Source organism: Raphanus sativus, chromosome 3, assembly GCF_000801105.2.
Source record: "Raphanus sativus cultivar WK10039 chromosome 3, ASM80110v3, whole genome shotgun sequence".
Lineage (NCBI taxonomy): Eukaryota > Viridiplantae > Streptophyta > Magnoliopsida > Brassicales > Brassicaceae > Raphanus > Raphanus sativus.
The window spans coordinates 19,712,302-19,723,454 of record NC_079513.1 but is presented as its reverse complement, the minus strand read 5'-3'; the positions used below and the strand labels follow the sequence as shown (position 1 = coordinate 19,723,454).

Here is an 11,153-nt window from a genome sequence, read left to right as displayed (position 1 = left end):
TCCTTTGTAATTTATACTATTTACTGCAACAAAATCGTAGATTTCAGTAAAAAAAAAAATATCATGATATTTGTTCAAAGATGACACGTAAGGTGGTAAGGTGCATTTTACATGCACTAGTATATTTTCTTTCTTTACAACCACTAAATATTACTATTGTTTTTTATAATGTTAAAAGTTATTTTTAGATGTAAATAAAAAGAGGAAAGAGTGACACAGGGCTCGATATCCTTGACTTATTCTAAGTATCGATAAACATTGCTTTATGGATGTACGTGATTACAGGCAAATATCACGTTCGAGTAGCTGGAGACTGTTATTTAATTTCTGAAGTTTCATTTTTCTTAATATATAAATTTGGAATAACTCACTGGCTTAGTACGGAGTATATACTTTTTTCAATTGGTTCTTATGATTGAATTTATGAAAAAATACTCTATATAAACATGAGTTTGCACTATACACCGACTCATTTGTATGTAAGAACATTCTCATTGATAAATATTTTTTCAAAATTTCAAACTAATTATATTAATATTTAATCAGAAAATATTTGTTAAAATTAAGATATTTTTCACCAGAATCACTCGTAAAAGATTTTCACATAAGTAATATCTAGGTATTTATTTTATTCTACTTTGTATACACTATCTAAATCTATTATTCCTTCTGTTTCATAATAAGTGTCATTCTAAACTCATTTTCTTGTTACACAAAGAGTGTCACTTTACACTTCTAATGTAAATTATATTAACTTCCAGCTGAAAATTAATTGCAAACTGCATTGATTTTATAAATAATTTTATTTATCTAAAATACTATTGGTCAAAGAAGTATAATTAATTACAATTTACATATATTTCAACAACTTTCTTAATCTGTGTGAAAAATGTCACAACGACACTCTTTAAAAAACGGAGGGAATAATATATTAATTTTATTTTCTTCCGTTCCGTTTAGTGCAACTCAGTCAAATAGTATATACAACTTTAAATAGTATGCACAAATTCATATATGCAAACAAAATATATACACGATCTCTAAAAATTAGACTATCTAGATCACAAATATTCGATATTTTTTGGATATGGTAAAAAAAAGTCATCAGATTGACTATGATTTTTTAGCATATAAGAAAAGGCAAATCATTATTTTCCGTTTATTACTGTGGCAAATCACTATTTTCCGTTTATTACTGTGGGTTTTTGTTGTGTTTTTGGTGAATTATGGTAGAGTAAAGGAGGCCATCAATATATTTTCTAATCTCAAATTTAAAGAAAAATCATGTATATTTCAAGAATTCTTGTAGTTTTAATCATTTTTCCAACAATTATATCCATTTTAAAATATTTGATATCAGATGAGATGTACAATATCCAAGCATAAAAGGAGTTACATAAGAATATATATACAAAATCTTAAATAAACTAACTCATTAATTATATAGTTTAAATAATTTTACTTTTAATATAACACTTTGTAACATAATAATATATGATAGTTTAAAATATTAAATCACAAACTTTACTTATAATACATTGAAAAGTCCATACTTTTGAAACACGGATCAAAATCTAATTATATCTCTTTTAAAATATTTAATAGACACGAGATTGAATAGACATGAGAGAATGTTAAGTATTTGAGATCATGTACAGTTACTACCCGTCCGTATTTAAGATGATATCTATATATATAAAGAAGGGTTGGTTCTCTTCTACTGACACATCAGCATCCAGCTAGATAATTTAAGCTCTGTCGCGTTGCCACGTGTCGAAAGCGGACGAAACTCAGCGTTTCATTTAACGCGTAACGTGATGGGCTTCCTTTGTGATTTCGTGTTTGGGCTCTGAGTCTGGTGTCTTCGTCCAGCCCGAGTAGAGGTGTTTCTCGCTTTAACCCTAATTGCTTCATCGCATGTTTGGAGATCGTCTCTCCGTTCCTCCGACGACGGCGCATGACGTCTGAGTGTCCTTTTCCAGACTGAAACTGGCGGAGGTGTAACTTCACGTTTATTCCAATTAATTCCATCACCACTACGAGTCTTCAATGCGTCGTTCCTAACTCAGACGGTGTGAAATCTGTGTGAGTACTTCTCCTTCCGAACTCATCATTTCTTTCTATCTCTTTCAGTATACTTATTCGTGCTGTTATGGCTAACTCAATGTAAGTCCATTTCTTCGTGTTTTTTTAGATATGTCTATAATTATCATGTCTTTTTTTTCATTTCTTCATGTTTTTTAAGATCTATGTTCGATCATTCCATCGAATTTCTTATTGTTTTATTGACACTGAGATATCTGATCCGTTCAGACAACTATAATTCAAACCACCATCAACGCACACTGGCTTCCAAAATTCCGACCAAGACTTGCTGCCGGGTCAATTTATTCGATCTCTACATTTGACGTGGCTCGGTGTGCTCAGAACTTCAGGCTTACCGATTCCTCTTTACTGATCGTGTCATGGCTACAATCAAACTGGAAAAGTAATAGTTATTCTGTTTTTTTTTTCTTTTTTAAACTCTTTGAGAATGAATACATACATATTTGAGCTAATTAGTTATTATGACTGCAATAATTTCTGCTGCAACCCTGCAGTGATGTCTCTGTTACACTGAATCTATTTGACTCTCAAGCTGTTTTCGTTCCATAAAAGCTTGAAGGCTTGCGTGATGATCCAAAGGTGATAGTTGTCACAAACATAAATCTGAAGACGGTTGGAGGTATTTTGTTGTTTTATCCCGTATAATGCTATCTGATATTATGGAAAATCACATTTGTGCAACTCTTTAGTATGCTGCGCAGGTCGTTTGTTTCTCAACGCAATGTCTGGTACTCATATTTACTTGGACAGCTGCAGGGGAATCTTGCTTCTACAAGTAAGCGTAGCTATTATTGAATGTGTACGCGTACGATGAGTGGCTTAGGTTGCTGACAGTCGTACTTTTTGTTCAGATTGGTGGCTAGGGACACTGGTCTTCCATCTGCAGCACCACTGCTAAGGGGATATGCAAAGGTTGAGCCTGTGAAAATTCGTGAGCTCAATGATTTTATCATCTGCCCTGTCACAGGTAATAAGGTCTACCGAGGTGGTGACTAGCTCTCATTAATAGCTATCCCGCTTCTTATATACATACATCTCATTAATTACATTTTAAATTTTTTATTTCTCCTTAGCTATCGTGTTAATTCCGTCTGACAACAAGGCCGAAGGAGTGAACCCTGAGGACTCTAAGATACCTCTGTTCATTGCAGACTTGCGTACACTTTCAAAGTCAGAGTCACTTCATATAACTTCACCGCCCATCATCAGACTTTCACCGTATCATGCATCATCAATGAGATTGACCATACGCCAGCCCCCGACTTCGTTGAGAATGTAAGTAAAATGTCTATTACTCTGTTTCACTATTAACATAGACATGTATTTATAATACTCTGAGATGTAACAGGTGGGTGATGACGATGACCCGGATGGCAGGCTAAGTCATGGATCACTTACATCCGGCAGTGGCGGTTGTGAGGCATCTAAGAGTACTGGAAAAAAGCCAGTTGGTGATGCGCATAAGACGGATGCGACGACTTCCAAGGTATTAAGAAGGCCTGTGTTGCTTGAGGTGGAGTTCCAGCAATTACGTTTTCATGCTCTGTATTTTAATAATGCGTATGCTTTTTTCTTTACTTTCGCAACTTAGCTATCTATGTTTTTGATTTTTCCTTTCTGTTTTTTTCCTCTATGAATGTTCTGAGGTGGTTTAGCAGTCTCCTTAGATAGAGTTCTTTAATGTTGGTGATTTCTGTATTATGTGTCTTTGACTATCAGTCAAATTCGTATTTTAAGTATTTTAAGTAGTCTTTGGGAAAAAAATTTACTAGGTTCATGCAACTGTTTAATACTTATTAGTTCTAACATGGGGAGATCCGAATTCTTTTTTTATTCTCTAATACCTAAAAACACACCAACGTTTATATGCTTCATAAATTTCTTGAAGAACTTGACCAAAAATATATTGGTTTAGATTTATTTAACTTAAAGGTAGAGATATATTTATCCTTTTTAGCATCGAAATCTACGTATTCTGATTTTAGAGTAATTATTGATTTGAATCTATTTTAATATCTTTAACTTATAGTGATACACTATAAGGGATTGTTAATTTCATAGTAATATAATTTTCAAAAGTCCTGCTTAAATGAATGAGTGTTACTTAATCCAAAAATGTAGTACAGCCTTGGCTTCATATAAATTTATTTGAGAAAAGTTTGGATGATGTGGTTTATTTGATAAAAGTTTTAATAAAATGTGTGTATACTTAAATAATCGATTTTAGAAAACAAATTGTAAATCGATTCATTTTCACATTATCTAAATCAATAGGTTTAAAATGTATAAAGAATGAAATATAATTCATAATTTATGTATTTTCAACTGTAGTGACAAGTATTTTTATTTTACTTACTCTTATAATAAAAATATAACAAACACTAAAAATGTTAAATAATTACATTAATGAAAAAAATAAAAATTTTTATTAATTTATCAATCCTTTGATTTCTAATAAGAACAACATATACAATAATAAAAATTAAAATTGTTTAAAATTTAGAATAAACTGCATATTTTACGCGTATATAAAAATACAATATATCTTCTAATTGATTTTCGGCTGCTTAACAGAGATTAATATATCATTTTTTCTGATACTGTTTATGTGATAAAATATGATATTTTTGTAGTGTATCATACAAATCTCTTGCAAATACAAACCTGAAATACAAACTATAAAATCATATAAAATAATAGCTTAGATCACAAGTAAAGTATATCATATTTATATATCTGAAAGTTTATATTTATATTTTATTTAAGATATTTTAATTAAAATATAAAGTAAATTTTTAAGAATATGAGTGGTAGAACTTTAGTAAAAAGCAAATAAGAATAAAAACTAAAATAAAATAATAAATAAAATATGTATTATCTTAGAAGTGGTATTTATGACGGACTATTTTCAACTGGTAAGAAATGGTGTTTATATTTCTATAAAATGGCTGACGTTTGCTACATTTTTATTATTCAACATATGCCGAAGACGCAAAATATAATAACTAATAAACTGGCATATAATATTTAGAATCTGCTTTCTACTATGATTTATATTGATCTAGTTTCCGGGAGGTGATTTTCGGATCAGGCTACCTAAAATTTGTTTGGTCTTTTGTTGTAGAAAAATAAGAATACGTATTTAAATTTTATTAGTATGCGCACAGATTTTAAAACATCTACCGTTTTAAAATACATAAGGGGTTTTGGAATAGTTAACATTGTGTAGAACGAAGTCAGAAATCACCGATTCACAAAAAGAAGAAAAAGAACAAAATAAAAAATATAGTACTTTACAAATTTGGGCTTATCTAGATGTCAAGTAGTTGAGTTCACATCTTCTTGATAAAGCTTTTTCTTTTTTCCTTCAAATTAACGACTTTAGGGTTGCAACTTTAACAACGGAAAACGTTAAGGTTGGCAAGATTGATCACTGATGCATACACGTCCCAGCAAACAGCATATATTTGGTTTTTAAGTGTTGATATGATTATATTTACTGAGACGTATTTTTAGCCTATAATGATATGTCGCTCTCAATACACGTTTCCAAGCATAATTATTTCTAAAAAATATGATGATGGATATGATGGATATTATCAACCTTGGGGCCGTATGTCCTAGTGTCCATACCTTTTAGTAACCATAAAAGGAAATTAAAACGAAACCTCAAGTAATATAAAGTGTAAGTTGAATCAAATTAAAAGATTTTGTGTCTTAATGGAAAAGAAAGATTTTGCAGGATTTTGCAAATCGAGCTCTAGTTAACATCAAACAAAAAGAAGGAAAAAATACTACTAATAGTAAAGTAGACGTGGCACATCAATTATACAGAGCGTAGTATATCTATTCTATTAAAATTAGTTTTTTTTTGAACGTCTGGATCGATTATTATCGATTAATTATGCTATTATAACTATGAGAATACTACAAAGACGATTTTACAGCCGACAATTCTACTACCTTGTGAGAATACACGTCTGACTGTACCACTCTGAACCGTCCTATGAGATCCATGTTCTATGGTACGCCTTGCACCAAGCTGAAGATCTCCTGTAACTTGTTTCTCAATAATCTGCATAATTTGGTATTTTCTGGGATTTGAACCTTAGACCTCCGGGTGTAGAAGCAATTGAACCCTTAGTCAAACCACTGGACCAAGGGGGCTTCCACATTAAAATTAGTTATATAGTGTACACAGTATATCTATTTTATTAAAATCGAAATACAAAATAATACTTACCTAATTTAGATGATTTTTTACAGATTTTCATTTTCTTTTCGACTAATTTAACCAATTCATCTATTTATTAAAATTGGGGTATAACATAATATGTGCCTAATTTTAACTAGATTTTTACATATTTTCATTCTATTTTGGACTAATTTAACCAGTTCATTTGTTTCACAAAAAAAAACAATTCATTTATTGTTTTCAATTTTATTACAAATTTTACATTCTTTTTCACTCTTCCAAACTATTTTGTTAATTATATTTATCATAATATTTGATGACATTTATTTTACGTATTAACCATAATAATTTTATGTGTTTAAATAAAATTATTCTATTAGTAACAAAAATTGAAGCTGGTTAACAAAATTATTTTGTTTGCTAGACATGGACATTCATGTATACGTTACATATCAATTTTTACAAGTATCAAGTTTTTAAATTTTAAAATTAAACTCTATTCGGTTATTAAAAAAGTTTCGGACATTATTCAATTTGAATTATTCCGGGTCTAGATAAATTTGTATGAACATAAAATATCTAAATAACCTATAAAATTAAAAATATCACTGAACAATTTATAAAAATGTCAAAACTGAATCCGTATGTGCATGTAAATCAAGCTCTAGTTAACATTAAGCAAAAAACAGAAAAATACTACTAGTAGTAAAATCAGACGTCGCACATCAATTGTACAGAAAGATAAGTGTACACGATGGAGCTTCAAACCCTGTTTTTTTTTTTGACTAAATTTTCGAACCCTGTTTTTTTTTTGACTAAAGTTTCGAACCCTGTTCTACAGATAAACACTGCTTATCTCCATGACTAAGCAAATTATATAAAAGAGTCGGGGGCACATTCCCCATGGTTAACACTGTAGATCCGCCATTTTCATACTTTCTCTATTTTCAATTGTAGGTAGTTTTGATTAAAGACAAATATTAAAAAAAACACATTTATAGTTTTAACATTTAGTTAAAAAGAAAAAAGAACCAATCTTAAATAACATTTTTAACTTAAACTTTTAATATTTTATTTAAATATTATTCTATCATATTACTTTTGCATTGGATTTTGAAAACAACTTATATTATGAAACAAAGTAAAACTCTTAAAAATACTTTTATATATAAAAACAGAAGGAGTATAACTTATGATCCGCCGATCATTATGGTCCTGCCCGGTTTTTGTATGTTCGACCAAATATGACTGATAGATGGTATTTTGCGGAAAAAAAGAGAGAGAAGAATTGCAACTTCAACAACAACAGAAAGTGTTATATATGTTGCAAGATTAATCACTGATGCATACACGTCCCAGCAAACAACGTGCATTTGGTTTTTCAGTGTTGATATGATTATATTAACGGAGGCCTCGTAACTTTCACTTGTTAAGATCCGTTGTGTAGACATTAGCATGTGGTCGAACTTAATTGTGAGTTCTTTGTATAAAACTCAAAACTATTTGTTGCGAGTGTAAGTGTTCAACACACTATTTATACAGTTTTGGAAAGAAAAACAATAAACTCATTCACGTCTGAAATGTTCATTCTAAGATCCTAGATTCTGGATCTTGAAAAAGTAAACTTCTAACTTCGAACATATAAAAATGGAGATTAGAGTCTAGCGGACTCCGGAAGCGTAAGACGACAACGATATAAAAGTTAAAATGAAATGAGTACAACATTGTTTGTACCCTACAAGAACATAGTGCACTTACTTTAATCATAGCATCTACAAATACCTTCGAATTTAAGAAAATGTACACAGACTTTAGTAGTTTTTTTTTTTTTTAACTTTAGTAGTTTATTATACATCAAAATCATAGCAGCAAGTTTATTAAATGGTTAATTACGAAATTCATTAGGTGGTGGGTAAGCGAGAAAGGTTAAGGTAGTTAAGCTTTGTTAATAACGATCAACAAAGCATTTTATATGAACTACTAGGGCGAACCCGCGCTACGCGCGGGATTTGATGTTTCGGTCATGTGAAAATTATTTTTTTTGTAAGTTTACTTTATATTTAGATGGTTGTGTGTGCTAGTACGTGGAATGATTAATTTTGTCAATACCACATCCCAAATAAACAACCTAAAATAATACGGGCATTCTCAGTATTGTGAGAAGATTATATATTGCTATAATACTCATAAATCTGCAATATATCTATAACTTGAGCATTAATCAAGTTAAACCAAACGGGATCAGATCAAATGTCTATGGGATTTTGTTTCCATATAAGGAGAAAGAGGTGCGTGAAAATTTCATTAGTAATTGGTTTTTAACAATTCTTGTTTTTCCGGTATTTATGTCATCTTCCAGAATTTTTATTTATTTTGTGTTTTATATTTTCAATTAGAATGTGATATTATGCTTATTAGTAGTCCAATAATGTGTGACAAACGTTTTATTTCAAATGGACAACTGAGCATAACAATTATATAAAGTTAAACCTATAAAAAATCTTCAGTTCAATATATAATATTAAATCATTTGTGTGTTGTCTACAATAATTATAAATATATTAGATATATCTATATTGTGACGTTATTTTTGATTTAGAATAAGGTTGAGTTCTTCCAAACACATAAAAGCCCTTCTAATATCTATCCGAAAATAAATACATGGACGCGAATTCGACCAAAAAAATAATAATAAATACATGGGATCTCTAAATACATAGACAAATTTATTTTATAACACGACTGGTTAAAATCAGTTTATGGAAACACTTAGCACATGAAGTTGGTGTATTTGTTTGTAATACTTGACTTTAGTATAAGTTGTTAGCTAATTTTATATATTTGTAGCGCTAAGTTACTTTGTCTATACTATAAGATGTATATATACAATTTATGTCAAGGTTTATGTCAAAATTTACATGATTTACATGAAAACTCTAAAACACTGCAGACAGCGATAGTACTTCATATAGCCTATTCTTAATAGGTAACCAACTCCCTCCTCCTACTTCATAGAGAGTAGAAGACATAGAAGCTTCTGAAGGAGTTTCAGTTGACTGCTTATCCTATTTATTAGTAACCACTTGTGGTACAGAGCCTTTCCTTCACTCTGCATATTTGTTCTTGAGATCTTGCTGGTCTTGTTGCATTGGAAGTTTGGTGAAAGAGACAGTGTCGTGCCACACGTGTATGATCCTGGTGTCGCTTGTGGTGTCTTTGATTTATGGTGTTTAGGTCAGAACTCATGACCACATCCTGTTATGTCACACCCACAATCAATTCAGTGTTCTAGTTAAGCTCGGTAATGAATAATTGATACATTACCAGAAGGTACATTGCATTTCTTTCCATACAGACAGGAAAAGGGTCACAACATGGAGTTAAACAATCATTTCCTCACCAGCCGCATACTCTGAAATCCACAAATGAGCATAAAAAAGTCAGATTTTAGAGTTTTTTGTATCATAGTAGCTAAAAGATTTCTTTACAAAACAATCTTGACAATGCTCATTACAGGACTACAGATGAAAGGATAAGGGAGTTTTAGTTGATGGCCTTGTGGCTGATCAGTGGTTATGTTCAAGATTTCCTAGAGCCAGTTCCGGTGCCATGAGCCATTATCAATGGTGTCCATCTAAAACCAATAAAACCAAACGAATGCTTTACTTACCAAACTTTTTCATTGGGTTTTGCAAGCAAAGAAACAGAGAAAATATAACCTATTAGAGTTTATGGCAGCCAAAAAGACACCCTAAACAATTATTTTCAGAAAGATTACCTAGTTAAGCAAAGGATATACGACATATACCCGGAAGACACTGATATTAACTTTCTCAGAACATGTAGCACCTCTGTTTCCTGAGCTAAACGTATCATGTATCTTAGCCAGCATTGCTCCCTCCTGAAATTTGAAAGATCTTCAAAATTATTTTATTACATGGAGAAGATCTATATAAAAAAAATAAAGCAAATGTACGTATATCCTTTTATTAGCTCAAACAAAAAACACATGATAGGCGACAACTTTTATAGAACTGTGATATAATGAAGGACTCATGGTAAGGATAGCGATGGATTGTACCGGAAATCAGAAAACCCAGGAAAGAACATAAATATTTTTCCACAAACAATCATGATGCATACGGATGGAAAGACTCACCTTTGTAACGTCACTCGTGAATTTATCACGCCTCGTGTGTAGGCACAGCCGCAAAGCCACTGATCCCCTGTCTGATTTTTCTGATTAAACTGAATTAGGGAAGAACGAACCTTGTGTTTTGATTAGGGGATGATTCCTCACTTTTTATGTTAGAACAGAAGATTAAATGACACAATTGAAGACCCAGAGAGAGAGATTCTTCACAACGATTTGATTCATCCACTCTCTTGAAACTCCATTGTTGGTGTAGGAGAACATATAAGAAGATTATTGTTGTCTGAGATTGAAGAAGATGAACAACCCTAAAATCAGTGTGAAGTTGACGCAGACGTTAAACGTCTCTCGTGATTGAGTAAAAGAGGATAATGGACGATAAGCGTGTTACAAATTAAGCCCATCCGATTGCCAAGCCCATGTGACTGCCAAGTTAATGAAACGATGTGTTTCATGCGGCCAGGACAGGTGTCATGTTCTGAGATTTGGAGTTTGTGACCTGGAATCCTAGGTGGCAGCACCAGGTGAGAAAGAACTCTATTTTATATAAATAGATGATTAGTAAACTAATTAAATAATCAAGTGGTTTCCGTCACTTGATTAAAACCAATGGCCGATTACTTTGTGATGCATTAATAAAATAATGGTGGACAAAACTGAAATAGAAGATGTTGACATTCAGACAGACAATTAATTAAG

General features: G+C 31.3%; 1 long non-coding RNA gene across 1 annotated transcript; it reads right to left on the bottom strand.

The window, feature by feature from the left end:
• Nucleotides 1-9,159: 9,159 nt before the first annotated feature.
• LOC130509425 (uncharacterized) lies at nt 9,160-10,833 on the bottom strand. Its single transcript, XR_008943437.1, has 5 exons — nt 10,461-10,833; nt 10,080-10,202; nt 9,816-9,935; nt 9,626-9,713; nt 9,160-9,556 (listed from the first exon to the last, which is right to left on the bottom strand). It is a non-coding gene; the product is annotated as an uncharacterized LOC130509425 (long non-coding RNA).
• Between the last annotated feature and the right edge of the window lie 320 nt (nt 10,834-11,153).